The following is an 18,498-nucleotide window of genomic DNA, read 5'->3' on the forward strand; positions in this document are numbered from 1 at the left end:
GAAACCGCCTGATATAAGGAGCCTCTGTACCAAATTTCATCGCGATCGGTCAAACGGTGTAGATTTGTATAGCCGAACACGACGGAAGATTACCAACAAACAGACCTTTCTTTATTATATAGATGGAGAGCTCTCATCAAACCCAAAAGAAAAATTTGCAAAGCGAAGAAATCATTTTCATACAACATTTCCGGCGCCAAATTCAAAAATTCGCAAAAAAAGCATGAGAGTTATATGGGGGCTACCTGAAGGGGGGCTTCGGGGGGGAAATGAATACGGCCACTCGAAACCGCCTGATATAAGGAGCCTCTGTACCAAATTTCATCGCGATCGGTCAAACGGTGTAGATTTGTATAGCCGAACACGACGGAAGATTACCAACAAACAGACCTTTCTTTATTATATAGATGGAGAGCTCTCATCAAACCCAAAAGAAAAATTTGCAAAGCGAAGAAATCATTTTCATACAACATTTCCGGCGCCAAATTCAAAAATTCGCAAAAACTGCATGACTGTTATATGGGGGCTACCCGAAGGGGGGCTTTGGGGGGGAAATGGATACGGCCACTCGAAACCGCCTGTTATAAGGAGCCTCTGTACCAAATTTCATCGCGATCGGTCAAACGGTGTAGATTTGTATAGCCGAACACGACGGAAGATTACCAACAAACAGACCTTTCTTTATTATATAGATGATAGCATTAATTATTTTTTTATGAAAAATCTTCATAAGATCTTCTCAAATTATTCAAAAAATTCTAATAATTCTTTATGAATATTCAGCAAAAAATCTACATTTGCAACACTTTTGCACGCCAGTGTGAAATCATAGCTCTCAGAGTGGTGAACTTATAGCAAAGGCCACAAATGTTACTTGAGGACGCACCGGAGAAAGGTGATTAAAGAGTTGTACGTCTATTTGAGGAAAAACGCAACATGCGAGCGGGAAACAAAGACTTACGCCGAAGAAGTAGAAAATGCTGCAGAAGAGAAGGCAAAAAAAAACGAACCACGGCCAAAAGATATTTCTTAGTTGAGTCTTTTGTATCTGCACTTGAGCAATTTGCCATGCAAGAAGTGCTCGCGGTGCTGAGGGGCGCATACCTTCAACAAAAAAAGATACTCCGCGAGAGAGTTCAATAAATTGTGAAGCGCACCAAAACGAATGGATTTCATACGCGCAGAAGGAAAAGACGCGGAGGTAAAAATGCTTGAAAATTTCCGGTACAGCTACTTGCACCCAATTCATTGGAGTTGCGGGATTGGAATTATTGATTTCTCACCAATCCAACATTACTAAATTCATACACGCATCCAAAATGAAATTTTCTCTCCCCTTCGTCTCGCATCTCTGTCTCGCAACGTGAAACAGCCCAAAAATCTATACACGGGAGAAATTATAATTATTCAATTGGAATCTCACAATCCCTTTTGCGACTCAAACTCTCTGCATACAGAACGCATAATCTTCATTTGCATACTATGCTGTGTACGAGAGCCTCGTCATTCATCGTCATTGCGCAGTGACGTTGCACAATCCCCTCTTGTACATCGCACCGTGGTACTGCAACGGGCACATCGTGTATAATTCTATGTTCAAAGAAAGATGCCAGTGCAAACCACGCCTATTTGCATGACGTCAATGATGTGAAAATGTATAAAAATACACGAATGATTTTTTTTTAAAAAAGGAGAAAAAATATTCCAGGAGCTTTTTACCTAGAGCTTTCAACACAATACAGGACCCTAATACGAGATCCAACCAGAATACTCAAATTAATTTATTCGGTTTAAATCTACAATTAATAAAGAAGTTATGTCTCTATTTAGAGCAGGTGCGGTGTCATTGCGATATGCACAAGGAAATGGAGAGGTGAAACTCATCAATTTTAGATGCTATAGGTACTTGTTATTGCAGATGGCAAACATAAAATGAATTTAATTGAAATTCAATCAATACGAGTGCCTTCAAAACTCACTAAAATTCTATACACAGCATATTTTTATGATTACATATGCCACCCCCCAAATATGCACTTGACTGTTTCTCATTATATAGGTACCTACTTCCCTCCCTTTCTGTTGCATCCCCTAAAATTATGAAAACCTCCCTCTTATACGTTTTATTCCAAAATGCACCAGTGTGTTGTAAACAAAGAACTCGCAAAGCGGTTGCTTGAAAAATCGGAAATGGGAAATTTCCCCTTCTTTCTGGAGCTTTGTCTTGTGAGTATGTGAAGATGGGAAAAGAAAGAGAATTGTACAAAACACTCACTTCTTCGAGACTCTCCAAAGATTAATGAAACTATTATAATATGCGCCTCCTGAGGAGTTTGATAGGGAATTTTGTATGCAAATAAGCATAACAATTCACATCTCTAGCTCCTAAATGGCGCACTTGTTCTTCTAATTGTTCCATTGTTTCATGTCCCCGTAGAGCTACACATAATGTTGCTGAAGAAGTTTGACAGTGAAAATCTCTTTTTACATCAAGAAGGGGACACAACCGGCCGCATTTTGTGAGAGTGGGTCAATTATACTACGCACTGTTGACACGTATAAAACATCAAAGATGCGCAAATGACTGGATGTCTCGCAGAAGAAATGTTGGTGGAAGATTCAAAACTACATAAATTGCCTCACTGGACACTTCTCGCTCCCTTCTCTCAATTCCACTTCGTCGATTGCATCAAAATTCAGTGCAAATGGAGAAAGTTCAGTGTTCAGTGTAAATGCCCAAAAAGTTTTCTAACAATTAACCCGATGCTTCAGTTGGAGAGCGCATCGGATTTGCACAAGTTTCACCGCAGCACAACTCAATGCATACAACTATACAAAAAAAAGTATTATGACTCTATGGCCCAACAATAATGTATAGGGAACGTGGCCCAATTCGGACCCCCTAAATTCTGTTTCAGAAGGATTGAAAAAAGTCATATTAAAATGAATTAAATCTTTCCAAGTTTGGTACCATTGGAAAGGTCATTTAATACGCTAACTTTGTTCTATAGATGCAAACATTCTATCTCTTACCTGTTCTGAGTAATAATCGAATTAAAAAAAATTGCTAAAATTGCACTTTTTCACCACGGTGTTCTAATTGCGACCCCCCGAGTGTTCTAAATGCGACCCCCTTTTTTTGCCGTAATTTGTGGGTTTTTCACTAGTAGATCACATTTATCACTACTATAAATAGGGAAACTGCCATGAATTACCCGGAAAAGCCGGAAAATCAAGAATTTATTTTCATTCTTCCCCACATTTGTTTTGACATTTCGCCCTTGAGGTGACTACACACACTTTCACACACACCGACAATTGCGCACTCACTGACGTAATTCCCAGAAAATCCACGAAAATTCTTCTGAGGAATGCGTAAATTACACTAACTACACTCCCCTTTGGCTGTAGGAACATTTTCACTGCGAAAAAACTTTCAAGAAACGTGAAAAAATGTTGATTTTCTCGAAATCAAAACACAGCGCGGTCTGTGTGAGAGAGACACATCCACACCACTACACGCATGCGCGACTGCTTTACCGTGGTGAATGGTGGAAATAGACGGTCCGAATTGAAACATTTTGGGGGTCGCAATTAGACCATTCTGCATGTATTACATTTTCACTTAATTACTTAAAATACCTAAAATCTTTCAAAAAATTGTAAATCAAGTAATAAACTAGACCCTCTAAGCTACAGAAACGCGGCATAATATGAGACATAATAGTGGGAAAAAAACTCATATCAACTTAGTTTCTAAAATCAGAAAATGTCGGCCAAGTGCTGAAAATGAATTTTGATTTTTTATTAGTCCTCTTGTGTACCAAATTAATTTATTTTAGGCGCTAACATTATCTTACTATAATATCTTCATAATGTAGTGAAACTAATTTTATAATATTTCGTCATTTACGAGAAAAAGGGGCGGTCGCAATTGGGCGGCGGTCCGATTTGGGCCACGTTCCCCTATGTAAATTATTTTGAGATTAATTTTTTGGTCGGAAAATTTGCTTTTAAAGCCTGGAGGAAAATTTTTGCTGTTTTCCAATTCTTTTTTTCATTATAGAATTTTTCTATCCAAATTAAGACATTTTCCTAACCATTAAAAATTTTCTTATTGTCAAGAAACTATAGGTAATATTTCCTTTATTCAACTTTCCTTCCCAATAACGTCTTTCCGGCCAAAGATTTAACAAAATCCTTTAGGCATGAATCATTTATATACAAATTGTTTTATGTTTATGCCAAAACCTAATTAACTCACGGAAAATTCTAACTTGGATTGAGCTCCTTGGGGCCTACAGCGCATATATAGCAAAACTCCACCCTTGATTTAGACATTCAACGGGCAGATTTTATCTACCCCGACCCGCGCTTGTCGATTTATTTCGCGATAAACATTTTTTTAGGAGAAAACTTTTCTGCACTACAATTGACGTGATGAATTCATTTGACCTCCCACGAAAGTTTGGAATTAGCAGACGAAATTCCGGGAACGTCGGGTAAATAAAAGTATTTCATTCTGCTTGTCGCATGAGGAAGTTTTTCAAGAGAGAATTTCTAATGTGAATTTTCTGTGCAATGCGGCAACTCTTTTTGTGTGGATAGTTATGGGGTGTGTACGAGTAAAGCTCCAAAAGAATTCAAGGGCACCCAAACCACCCATCGAAAATATTCTCACTGTCTCTGTGAGTCGCTCCCAATTTTTTTCTGCCAATTCTATACCCTTTCTTCCCCACATTTGGCATCGTATCCATACGAAAATCACAAACATCTCCTTTCTCTTCCTTTTTTTTATTTTTACTTGTACATGTTCCACCTAATGGATTCCGTCCCGAACTTTCGTTTTCCATTTGGCCATCAACCACCATATAAGCGCACCCCCCTTCCCACTCGCAACACTCCCCACGGACTATGGAGGGCTGTAAAAACGCCGCGGAATGATTCACAGCCATGCAATGCGCCACCCCAAACCCACGTCATTCGCGCACACACAACGCCCTATGCAAATGGCGTTCCACTCATTGCAAAGGGGTGAGAGTATCCCAAATTAATGGACACCGGGGGCTCCCAACTCGGCTGTATGTTCACTCCTTCATTTTGGAACTTGATTTCGTATTCGCGTTTTCCGCTAGAGCGTCGAAATCGCGATTAATCAGATTTTCAGTTTGAAGTTTAATTAGTTTTTGGTGCGCTCTTTTATGGCCCCTCATTCACCCCTTACGTCCCATTCACCCCCGTATACGAATGTACTCATCACAGCCCTAACGAAAGCATTTCCATTCGGCGCAAAGGGGCGTACTTTTCATGGGAAAGCGTCAAAAGCACGGACTTTAGAGAATTTTCGGGAAGGGGATTATCATTGAGAATAATTAGAGTTAAAGATTTATGGGCTAATTGATAGCATGTATGATAAAGAAATTAGGATTTGTATCTGTTTAAGGGTATTTTTTTACTTGTTAATTTCATTTAAAATTTTCATTTAGTTTTTGATTTTTCTACATTTTTTTTATTTTTCAAAAGAAAGCGAAGTTGTGTCTATACTCTATATATTTCTGAAAAACTTTTAAACTTAATAAAAGTTTTTATAAGTCTTCAAAATTATTTAATACTAGTTTAAATATTTTAATTTAATGAAAATGCTTCATTGTTATGAATGGTATGGTTGTATTATAAATGATTAGCCCCTGGCTATTGGAGAGAAGACCATAAAATGGTGAGAAGTATACCTTCAGACAATTATGTACATTTTAGATGAATTTCATCACTCGATACAAAGCCCTGTTGAGATTATCATAATGTATCGTAGGTCACGGAAAAGGTCATTTGATATGATGTCTGAACGAGAGGGATAATGCGGTGTGTCGCCAAGGGAAATACGGAGGCATTTTCTCTTTTTTTTTTCTTCTAACCCAATATCAATATATCGGCATATTGTTTTCATATTACACATCAAAAACCCCTCTATAGTTGAGCAAATTCCCCAAATGGGAGTCCAAAGAATAGGCAGGATGCTAAGGCTGAAACTCTCAAGGCTACTGCCAAGGAGATATTTCGGTAAAGGGATGTTATTAAATTTTTTTTCTTGTCTATATATTGGATATGGAGAAAGAAAAAAAGGCCAAAGGGACAAAATATGGCATTCAACTGCACCCACTTTCCTCCAAGGGAACATTCAATGCTCGAACCCTTAGGGCGCATTTTGGGGGAGGAATGACAAAAGCAGAACACGGCATCCCACCATCGTCATTATCTTCATCTTCCTGGCAAAGTGTGTTTGGGATGACCCACTCCTACAATGGTAAATATGTACCACCCTGGGAAAGCACCGAAAATTGTGCTCTTGACAATATACACCACACAGACTCACTGGGGGCCAATGCTGTTATAGACCGAGAAGATGGAACCCTTAGAAAATCAAAAAGGGGGAGCAAATGAGAGAAGACCTCCAGCTCATGTACCCCCCCAAAAATCTTTTGGAAACAAAGCCCCAACACACCCTGTGCGCATATAGAAAACACATATAATGCGTTCTCGTTGGAAAATGGAAAATTTTCATCTAACCCGCATCATGGTGGTGCGAGTGAGAAAGCACCAAACCGCCCCCATTTTCCCTCAAACCCATTTTTTTCCTCGAAAGTGAGAGTTAACATGGGAAAGTGAAAGCTTACCGGCTGCGCTTATGTACTTTCCCAGAGAGAGAGAAAGCATTTCCCAGGGTTGAGAGGGATGGGGTGGTTACGCAGCCATCTGAAATGTATATACATAAATCTAGCTTGTGCTAGTTGGGTGAATTGCCATCCCCTCGATCGATTCAGAGTGCTCAGTAGTGGGGTTACTGGGGAGCTTTTGCTGTGCGTTGGATACTTTGAGCGTATTAATTGGTCGACGCTACCATAAAATACCCCAAAAGGTAACTTTTGCAAAAAAAAAATTCAAATAATTTTCTTAATTCCATACCAAAAAAAATTCTCCGAAGGAAAAGTGAAGACAAGGAAGAGCTGGAAAAAATCCAAAACAGATGAAGGAATTTTTCAGGAGAGGGAAAGAAGCTTAATAATAATTCGAGGAGGTAAAGCTCACTTCTGGATTTTATTTGGCTGTGTAGAAGGACTAAGAAGATTGAGTGGGGGCAGGAGGGTATGAATTTTGCTTGATTTTGAGCAATGGAGGGAAGCAACCAGCTGCGCTGAATCACTTCCATGGCTTGAAAATCCCTCGCTTCACCTAGAAACCCATTTGCAAGTGGTGGAGCAACAGAGATGTGCATAGCGCATGAAAGCTCCCACCATGTGCCAAAGCTCCCTCATCCATAGAATGGAATCCACCAATGAGTGGAGCTGGAAATCCCAACTGTTTCCGCTGTATTTGTGCGTCATTCACACTGTATTGGTGAAACATTCAAGTCTCCCCCCTTGGTTTTTGCTGAAACTACACCAAATGCAAGCCACCCTTCTTGCGCCCTGGCGCGATAGTGGCTAACAGAGTGACAGAGAAAAGTCACCCCCAAAATGGGTGAAAGAGAGCACAGCATTACGTTGGCAGTGTCACTGCTGAGTTCAAGAGCGCATTTTCGCACAAAAAGGGGGATGTTGCCACCGAGTGAAAGCGAGAGGAAAGCCGAGTGAAAGTGAAAGTGCAGCGAGGAAAATTTTATAGCCAAAACGGTGTACACCCGGCGTGGGTAGAAAATACGCCGGAGGCCATATTTTTCATAAATAATTGCATCACCCATTCTATGCTTTCCAGACCCATTCCAGACACAGGAAAATCATTTTTTTTATCATCCGCCAAACCAATATTTTGATGCTATATAGCACTTTTCCGCTGCTATGAAAATTCATCGTAAATAATTTCCCTCCCGCGCATTTCCAAATCTCCCTTGGCAACTTGCAGAATATAATGGAGGTTCAGCTTCTCCGGCAATTATATAATGTACATAACATTCAAAATGGGGCAAATTTTCTTTGAGATTTGTACGTCCAGAAAATTAAATCCCTTCGAGAATTGATTTATTTTCATTCGCAAGAAAATGAGACTTATTGGATTATTATTGATCATTAAAATCATTCAAATGTATAGAAAAATTGCAATAAATATCCTTGTTATACGTTTATTTTAAAATTCTAATTAATTAAAAAAAGTTTTCTTTTTTATATATTAAGGGATGAAAATAAAATAAAGGTGAACGAAAAACAGAGAATAGTTTGCCAAAAGTCACTCAATTCTGTTTCAATTTTCGCCATTTATTGCTTTTTAATTAATTTTATGATTTAATAATTTACATAAATAAATTTTTATTGAAATTTAATAATTCTACAACGATTTTTCCTTCTATAACAACGGAAAAGAAAAATAAAATTAAAGAACAATCAAAAGCCATGACAAAAATGTGAAAGGATAAATCTTTTAATTTTCACATCTACCCTTTGAATTTTGGGGGTTTTATAGCCCTTTTTTTGGGGGGGTGGTGAGAGAAAGAAAAAACTAATCAATAACTCACCTTGCTGCTCTCCCACCCATTTTCCGGAACAGCAAAAAACTGGGCAACTGTTCTATGGAGCAGCAAGTGCGTTTGTGTGTGCGATTCTTGCACGAAAAGCCCTCTTATGTGCGACAGAGAGGGTAGGATCGATGGAAAAGCCGAAAGGAAACTTCCAAGTGGAGTAGCGGGGGCCACATCGCACCAGGGGCATGAGAAAATGTCGAGAAACGAGGCTATACTGTGGATGGTGGAAGCAATATATTGCTTTGCGTGCTGCACAAACACGCACAATTCGTGATACAACATAGATATGAGCTCTAAGGGTATATAAAGCAAGTCCTTTTGGAGAGCATCCTTCAGGATGTGTGCGTCTAAAGGCCTCTTCTCTAGTTCTCTCTTATGGATAAAAAAGGACACTCTGTATGAGTCGTACTGTACATAGTACTGTATAGTGTATAGGATGTTGGCAAAAGGGGTGACCGGGTGGATTTACACTCAAACTCAATCCCATTTCATTTTGGGGTGAGTGTGACAGAGATGGAGTATTCGTTTGGGAAAAGGTAAACGCATACATCTTCCCTGTACACACACACAGTCATTCACCTACCCCGAAAACTCAATAAAATAGGGGACATACAGAGCGCAAAAGGACGTTGCAGGGAATGGGAATTTGCACAGGAGGAAAATTTCCTACGGGGCGGAAAATCCATTCCCCAAAAATTTGTTCGTGCAACTCCAACACAGAAATTCAGGCTCTCTCACTCAACTATACGATTGTAGGTATATAAATTTGTACATTTATTGATTCCTCGCCAGCCATTTTACTTCTCTCAAATTAAAATAAATTCTCCACCCTGCCGTGAGGAAAGGCAAAAAGAGGAGAGAGACTTCTGGGGATGCCCCCGAGGGAGTGGAGAATATGGGGGGATGAGAGACAAAATATTTTCACTCTATTGCTTATGAGGGGGTGTCCAATATGCTGTTTGTTTTTATTCGGCCATAGCACGATTTTTGAATTCCACACGGAATATTGCACAAATAACTCTATTTTCGATTAAATTGCCACCACCAAGGTGCGTCCCCCAAAAAGGGTGGGGTCTTCTGGGGATTTTTACGATGCCTTTTGGAAAACTTGTCCATATTGCCCTTTCATTTTTCCCATTTTTTTTGCTTAAATGTTAATCAAAGTACTTTTTCCTGTATTGTGGATTTTCTTTTGAATACATAATTTCTTTCTAACTTAAATGTGATAAAAGAAATGACTTTATAACCATTTTAGACAAATCAAATAATTCTTTAGAAAATCTTAGGATTTGTTTTTTTTTTTAATTTCCTTAAAAAATTATTTTTTTACATAACATTTTTCTTCAATTTTGACTCTTCATTTTGCTAAATAAAATATTTTTAGTGAATTAAGCTTTCCGAGTTAAGATATAGCTTTATCTCCTAAATTAATGTCTTTATGGTCATATTAGCGACAGGATGGTATCGGCACAAAACACGTGTTGCTGAATCTCAAAAGCCATGATTCATTTAGGCTCGAGTAATCGTACAATGGCAACAAATTTGACGCTACAAGTCTTCCACATGAGTGCTATATAATTAATTATTATATATGCTTTTACACCAAGTACAGAGAGGAAGTATATCAAACACTACCGATGATTGCCCCCTCTGAGTTAGACAAAAGTTCTTTGAGGAAATTTGAGATAGTGATCACGTAAAATGCTTCACGATGTACAGCCCATTCACCATCATTAACGCACATTGTGTTGTATTAAAGATGGAAATAAAAGAAGCCAACGTGCGTAGAGCAATTTGATGAGTCTCTCATTGCACTCATACTGAAGGCACTGAGGTGTGTTTGAGGTGTTTCGTTTTTTTTTCACTTCTTCTCTCTTAACCTTCCTGGTGGTGTGTCTCTTGAGGTATATATGTGTATTCATTTGCCAGATGTGTTTGTGAATGATGACGATGAAGTTCAATCGGCCTTGAAGCGGCCAATTTTCACATTATTCCTCCTCAATCATTTTCCCCCGTACCCTCTGCATACGGAGACACCTTGAAGGTGAATATGAACCACCCATCTCTGCAAGGAGGGCTGTTCAGGGGAGGTTTGAGGGTATTTTAGGACAATCCACGCGGATCGATAGCCCCAGGGAGCCGGTTGGGGGTGTAATTACTTGGCCCTCGGGTGTTCTAGGAAGTATTTTTCACCTTTATATACTTTTTTTGCAAAAGCTCCCTGTTGGTCGTGTGGAGCAAAAAAAAAAGAAGAGAATCTTTTTCTCCGTAGGGGTGGGTTGCTTTCGATTTTTCCCACCCCGCTTGTGTCACAGCCGAATAATTGCACCAACCGTGCTCCAAAAAATCTCACAGGGTGCGCAATGGTGTGAGATGATTTCCTGAGAATTTTCCCATTGCAGCCACCCACTGAAGGCGCCACGAGGGTTGAGACAACACGGGGGAGGAAAACAAAGACGGAAGGAGCTCTTGGCTCGAGAGAAAGAAAACCCATAAAATACAGTCAGTGGAATGTTATTTATCGATCGATGCCGCACGAAAAATGCCCCGAGGGGGTGGAGTTCGAAGGACCATCGTGAAAAGGGAAAGTTTCTTTTCTTCCACTTCCCAAGACTGTGTGTGTGTATGGAGTTCTTTCTTCCACAAAACGACAAATGGAAAACATGCAATTTTCTCTTTTCATGCCACTGCCTTTTGCCACCCCCTACCCTTCCTTGCTCGCAAAAGAACAATTATTCTAATGAGAAAATTTTTCCCCAAATGGAGGGTTGGTGGAGTTCTCTGTGTGACTTCCCATGGAGCTTTGTGTAGGCGAAAGCTTATGCTTTGGGGACCATCAAAGGCGAAATATTGCATCAAAGAATTTATTCATCATTTCCCATTGAATTAGCTCGAGTGGATTACACAGGGTGCGTTAAATGGACTGATGAAATTATAAGAAAAATCTTTTGAATTTTTTGATATATTTCTAAAGTATTTTCCTGGATAATTTTTAATATGTTTTTTTTAGCAGAAGTTTGCTTAAGTGATTTCTATGTAGCTCCTATAACTTAATGATTCTGAATAAAAATTCTGAACCAAAAAATTTACTTTTGAATACCCCTTAAAATTTTATTAAATAAAACGATATTATTCTTCAATTGTCTCACCCGGTACTTTATTGTGAGAAAAAATGCATTAGTACTGGATGTCCAGCGGGGCAATTATGGATTACGTAAGCCATTCTTCAATTGCTCAATTGTTGTACACCTTGTCCATTTTTGCCTAAAATTCATCTCTAAAAGCTCCCTCTTAGCAAAAAAAGCGTCTCCCAGGTTTTGACGATGTGGAAGTCATGCCAAATTGCAAAAACAAGATATCACAACAAAATTTACATAAAATTCTCTGCAAATGGGACAAAGCTGAAAGGCATTTTTTGTGGTAGCCCGCCAAAAAAATTTGCATCGGTCATGATGCGCTTCCGCCAATGAGAATCCACGATGAATAGCTTTATTTATAAAAATCGTTTATTTAAACGTCTTTTTTTTTATTCGTCACATCTTCACAAACACCATAACGCCCCATTGTGCATACAATGTAAATATGGCTATATTTTCACGCGTGTGTTGTTAATTATTTTCGGCTTTGACATTGAGAATATGTTACGAGTGTGGATTTTATCCAAGAAAAAAAACGGGAGCTTTTTTTTCTTCACATTTGCGTGAAACGGATTCCATTTGTCGTTTCGATGAATCACGAAATGTACATGGCAGATTAATTCTTAAATTTCTTCTAAGACGTTAATACAGAATCTCTGAAGCATAATATGCAGTAAACCAATATGCATGAAATACATTTAAATCTTTCAGTGAAAGCACATGTAAAAAAGCCCTTTCTTTGTACGATGAAGCAAAAAATGATCAGAAAAGGTTTAGTTTGTTATGTGAGCTGCGTATTAAGGTGAAGAAAAAAAACGTGGAATCTACGAATTTTGGTGCGCACTCACCTGCAACAGAGTTTGTTTGTGTGAACATCTTGCTCTTGTATTGTTGCGAGAAAATAAACCTCTAAGCTTACAATGTTATGTACAGAAGATCAAGGGGGTAATCAAAAGTCTATTAAATTTTGCTTAAAGTAGTCAGAATGCTTACAAATTTCGATTCAAAAGAGATTTTTGTCTATCTTCCTGAAATGTTTCTTAAAGAGTTTTATGTACAGGATAAATGAAAATTCTCATATTAATCAAAAGAATTCTTTTTTTCCTGATTGTCTCCTTTATGGCAGTAAATATATGAAATTCTTAGAAGAAACCTGATAATTCTTTGGAAAACTTTAATATTTAATGGAGTGTGAAAGTAAGAAAATTCGTTAAGCTGAATTATATAAGAAATAAGTGTGTTAAAGCTCTATTATATAATTCTTAAAAAGCTAAATTGAAGATTTTTCTCTATTAGAATCTTATTGTTGATTCTAAAGAATTTAATTTAAATTTTATCTAGTTTTAAAGAAAAATACTAATCATTAATTTTCTTGCCCTTGTTCTTTTTTTACAATTTTTTTCTTGAATTTCTTGCACCTTTTTTTCTAACAAGAAAAAAAATTACGCATTGAAATTTTTATTTTCTACCCTTTAATATGTAGTAAAGTAAGATATAAAATTGTTTTTAAGATGATTTAGAAATAATAAAATTCGAATAAAGAAACCAGGAAGTTGTACGCAGTTTTTCCCTTATGATTTACCCTTGCAAACGTATTATGCGTTTTTTCACCCTATAAGAGACTTTTTTTATTCTAAAAAACCTCCGCTTTGGGGAACATCTTTTCTCTCTCATGGAGCATCATAATACATATTCTTCTACATAGACACTGTCTTACTCGTTGCTATAATTGTGGCTAATAACATGATTATTGTTATGACTTCCCGAAAATACATTTTGTTGCGTAATTACTGAGCTGTGGTGAGAGCAAAGAGATGGTGGAAGAGAATTGAAGTACAAAAAAAACTGTGTAGAAGGTCTAGAATGAAAAAAGTACCATCAAATTGTCTCTATGCGATCAACAATTTCGTGATGCACTCAGTGGAAGCACATTAAACGAATCATACGGCAATGAAGGTGATTTCGATGGAGCCACTAATATGACTAGATAAGAAATTCCCCCTTTTTTTCCACCATCGATGCACACTCACACATATAGGTATGCTATATGCCCGGTAATTGCCCAAAAAATTCACCTTGAAATGAATGGTTTTTATCATGATTATATTTTTCCCGAAAAGCTCAATTTGTATACATTCCGGACTTTGTCTCACACCAATTTGAAAACTCATTCGAAATGAGCTACAAAAATGCATTTAAGGGGTTCCGATGGGACGTGCAGTAGAGAAGTTTGAAATATTTTATAAGAGAACCATTTGATGCCTGTTAGAAAATTCTTTTTCACTCAACCAACACCAGCAGAGGTGCATGGGTTAAGGCAAAACCACCAACAAAAAAGGCAGCCCAAAAGAAATTAACACAATGGCTGAAGAATATAATATAAAGTGAATTCCAACTAGAATTTTCGTTGTAGACATACGAGGGGAGATTCAAATGCGTCGCAATTCTTTTCAAATAATATCTCTCTTTGAAAAATATGCGATGGGCTACCCACTGAAAAGAATCCGCGCACACATATTCACCCCTCGCGTGAATTTATACATTGAAAACACTGCAATGCACTTTGACTCTTTCCCCTTTTTATTTTTCCAAATACTGATAATGATGCCCATATGGATGTTGTTTTCCATCCTCAATTCTGCTTCGTTGCACAGATAACAGGTTTTTTTCTCTTCATTTTCATGCGATTTTCATGGATTACCATGTAAATATTTTTTTTTCGTTTTCCATCCCGAATGGCGCAAGAGAAAATAATGAAAAACCCCCCAGAGTGCCATCCACCAGGCGTCTCCATTGCAGAAAAAAGCTCATGCACATCCCCCGCAATGTGTAGCAAGCAAAAAAAAAAAAAAGAGTAGGTACCCGCTTGAACCTTTCATGGCGCCCTAAACCGATAGTAAATTGTGTATATATGTCAACTGGGTCCGCGAATATTTTTCAATTCTCTTATCAGGCAAGAGAATTACATTAGAGCGCCATTTGATAAGGTATACAGAAAAACACATTTTCCACAAATGCGACAATCTACAGCGCAGTGTGTTGCAAAAAGTTACATTTTTTTGCGTCATTCGGGCCTCGAAAAAAAAACCCAAGTGCCAAATTGAAATTCTGCAGCAACATTCACAGCCGTCATCGTGTGAGCCAATAGAAATGAGTATGCTCAACTCATTCTGCTCTCAAATTTTAGGGGAAAATTGTGTAAATGGTGTAAATACAACTCTTTAGTATGAGGAAAATTAAGTTTTTTTTAGTTTTCCTGATAAGTTTTTCTAATTTCTGTATTTTTATCTTAAAAGAATTTCTCTTTATACTTAATTCTTAATTTTTTTCGAATAAAATATGAAGAAATTGAATGCTAAAGAACAGATTTAGACAATTTTCAAATATTTTTTCTTTATGAATAGGTACTTTATAAAAATACTCTTTATGAAAATTGTCTTAAATTGTAGCACGATAATTTTTTACTATGTTATTTGATTTAACCCTTTAAGGTACAATACCAAAATCTTTAATTTTTTATTCACAATTCAAGTATTGATTGAAATTGTTTCTAGAATTATATATAATTTTTTTAAATGTTTTTTTTTTTAATTTTCATCGTTTTATGATTCAAGTTTTTCAAATTACTAACCCCTTTCGTTAAGTACAGTGTTTAAATAAAAAAGTTTTAGTTTGGGCTGTTTGTTTAATTAACTGTTTACCTCTACTTATACTTACAGTACTTACAATTTACAGGATCAGCCTCTGGAATATCTCAGAAGCACTTTCAGCTTTTATAATTTCATTTTTAATTTTTTTAAGCTATTGTTCGTTAAAATATTTCTAGTTTAAAAATATTTCTGTTCTGATTTAAATAAAAATATCACTATTTTTGGTTTTGTTTAAAAATTAAAAATATATCAAATTTTTTGATAATTTAATTAATTCTAAATATTCTTAGAAAAACTCCTAAGATTTTGATGCACTTTTTAAATTTTAGTACTGCAATAAATCCGGCATGAAAGGGTTAAGTCAATTATATCGCAAATACAAAAAAAAATGTTTTCTTTTTTTAATAGAATTTGTAAAATGCGCTGTTTCCAACATTTCCACTAAAATGACCCGATGTATGAAGATGTGTTGAGTAAATTGGTAAGAGAAAATTTTACACACCGCCCGGATAAAATAGAATGAGGCTGAAAGGGTTAACACGGGCCCTCTATCTCCTCATTTCTATTGCCATCTCAACTACATCTTTCTAAGAATATTAGCCGAAAAAAAAACGTGTAGTTGGCATGAGACGTGCCGAGAGGTGGAAGAAAGGCAAACTTCGCGGAGGTAGAAAAAAAATATTAGTTCAGCTTCGATAAATAGCACGAAAAATTTTATATTCTAGTGGCCACGAAATGAAATACGCAATACTGCAATTTGGCTTTTTGGCATGAATGTGTGTTGTGTTGAGGTCCCCCCAGAAAGAAGAAGTGAAAAAAAGGCAAATTGTATATATATAAAAATGCCAGCACGGAAAACGCGCGCTCTATAATGATATTCACACACCATCTCTAATTCAAATACTATATGCTTTTGAAAAAAAATATACGATGTTTTTTCTTGTCTCACTCTCACAATTCTATTGGTTGGGTAGCTGCTGCTCAATTTTATTCGTCAGCGCTCCAAAAGCAATATTAAAAAAAAAAGCATTTTCGCTTAGCATTTTCGCGATGTATGTGTCTGTGTCACATGATAGAGGAAGGCCACTCGACCACACATAGGCAGACTATATAGAGTGGCCAAAATTTCCTCTGTACCCCGAGTGAGGCGCAACCACACCGAAAAAATCGACATTTTTCCTACACTGTAATTTAATTGTTAATAAAAATAAAAGGCGAATGTGTCGCAATCTCCGTCGTGCGAAAGATTTGTACGTTAGATTGTGTGAGAGTCTCGAGGTGGCCACTTCGGAAGGAGCTTTCGAAAGCTCACACGCCCTCGACTTGCTGCTGCACTCTCCAACACATTATATATATAAATTATATATTTTGCACATTTTCCCATAAATGAATCTGCACACATATGTATATAGCAATACTATATATACCGAAAAGAACTTACCTGAATTTCTGCTTCGACTTTTACAAGAAAAAAATGAGCTTTTCGACAATTTTCACACACTTGATTTTTTCTCTATATGTTCCAAAAATGTTCGTTTTTCACAATGAAATTTTCCTTCGTTGAACGTTCTTCAAAATGTCATCAAAAAAGTGCCACAAATTTGTTTACAAATAATTTTGCTTCACTTCCAAAAGTTCCATCGTTCCGTGCAAAAGAGCGTGGGCTTGATTTTTTATTATTTATTTTTTGTTGAGTTTTGTCCAAAATTTTTTATCGTCGATTGCAGTGGAATCAATACATCCCCTATTGAACATTAAGGGGTTGCCTGGCTACTACCCTTCCTGCCAAAAAAATACCCGCTGCAACTGTCACGAGAACCTCCTTCGGGGTGCCACGGGGGTTAGTTTTGTTGTTGTAATTTCTGTGAGATGAGGTGCCTACCCCCTGTTATTTTCTGTCGTGGGAATCGATAAAATTTTCCTCGATTCACTTTGCTTTTCAGCCCATCGAAGCACCACCACACAACACTTTTTATTTGGACACCTTCGTTTGAGGCTTTAAAACAATGACCGTAAAAAATCAATTTTTCCTCAAAGTTTTCTCACAAAACGGTCATGAACTACCACTTTTCTCGAGTTTTTTCTTCCTCCCTTCTTCTCCTCTGACTTTTCCTCAATTTAGCAGTTTTCTTCTCTCTTCCTTTTTAGATGTTGACACCCCCTCTTCTTTCTGAGCACTTTATTCGCAATTCTTCATCAAACAAATCATTCACTATGTTTGTTTCTCCGCAACAATGCGATTTTGTCACCAACTCGCGAGAGATAATTTTTTTTTCTTGAAGCTTTTTGATAAAGAAAAAAAAATTCGCACACGAAATTCCAGCAGAAGTAAAAATAATTCTCACGGAATTGTTCTTGAATCTCCAATGAAGAAGATCCTTTTTTTTCTGTTCAAAAATCCCGCGCGACTGAGTCGCAAAATTGGTCACACTTGAAGTTCCATCCACGAGAGCGATTTCTTAAATCTCCTGAGGATTTCTCCATAAAGATCAGGTGTGTGTTGTTGATGCCCCTCCGGCAACTCCAAGAAAACAAAAAAACTGCAACACTTTCAATTTAATTTAATAAGATGAAGAAAACTAAAGAAGAAAATGTTCCTTTTTTGCATTCAAAGTTTCTTCGCACTTGCACTTCACAAGAAAACTGTCGCGTCGCAGATTTTCCGCGGATTTTCTTATTTCTTTTTTACAACTATCTTGCAATTCCAAAAGTTCTTTTTTGCATTAATTTTGTGTTTTTATTTTTAAATTTCCGTTTTGTATTTTTATTTATTTTTTTAATTTGTTTGTTTTAAGATTTGAGAAAAATGTTATGTTGAAAAGTAATTTTTATTTTAGTTAGCAATGCACTGTTTTTGAGTGCACGCTCCGAGCACCTCCAAAAGCTAGGGCCGAATAGACAAACATGAATTTGGAGAGTTGCGTTTCGGTGGCCCGGTTAATCATTGACGAAAAAGTGCTAACACCAGAGCAGGATGGCACGAGTGTGCAGTGCTGAAAATTGCGTGCGGGACCGAAATGCGTCCATGGGAACAAATGAGACGGCCAAATTTCGATTGCCGAAAACAAATTTTTTTCATCATTCTCTCTCGCTGGATGAAGTTGCTGCGCGATGGTAGTTGTGAGTTCGGCTGGGTGAATGTGTGCGGGCCCACCATGCGACGGCGTATGCGTGCAGGCGATTTAGTACGAGTGGTACACAT

At 37.3% G+C, this 18,498-nt stretch overlaps 1 protein-coding gene across 5 annotated transcripts in view; it reads right to left on the reverse strand.

Annotated features, from left to right (window-relative positions):
* LOC129789041 (zinc finger protein chinmo) overlaps positions 1 to 18,192 on the reverse strand; it is a 44,666-nt gene extending 26,474 nt beyond the window's left edge. For 4 of the 5 annotated variants that reach the window (XR_008750421.1, XR_008750420.1, XR_008750419.1 and 1 more), the window contains exon 1: positions 16,738 to 18,177. The gene's annotated coding sequence lies outside the window, so the exon portion shown is untranslated. Of the gene's footprint in view, positions 1 to 16,737 lie in introns of all 5 variants that reach the window. The other variant, XM_055825656.1, reaches the window with a different exon arrangement.
* Between the last annotated feature and the right edge of the window lie 306 nt (positions 18,193 to 18,498).

The sequence above is a fragment of the Lutzomyia longipalpis genome, chromosome 2 (genome assembly GCF_024334085.1).
Source record: "Lutzomyia longipalpis isolate SR_M1_2022 chromosome 2, ASM2433408v1".
Taxonomy (NCBI): domain Eukaryota; kingdom Metazoa; phylum Arthropoda; class Insecta; order Diptera; family Psychodidae; genus Lutzomyia; species Lutzomyia longipalpis.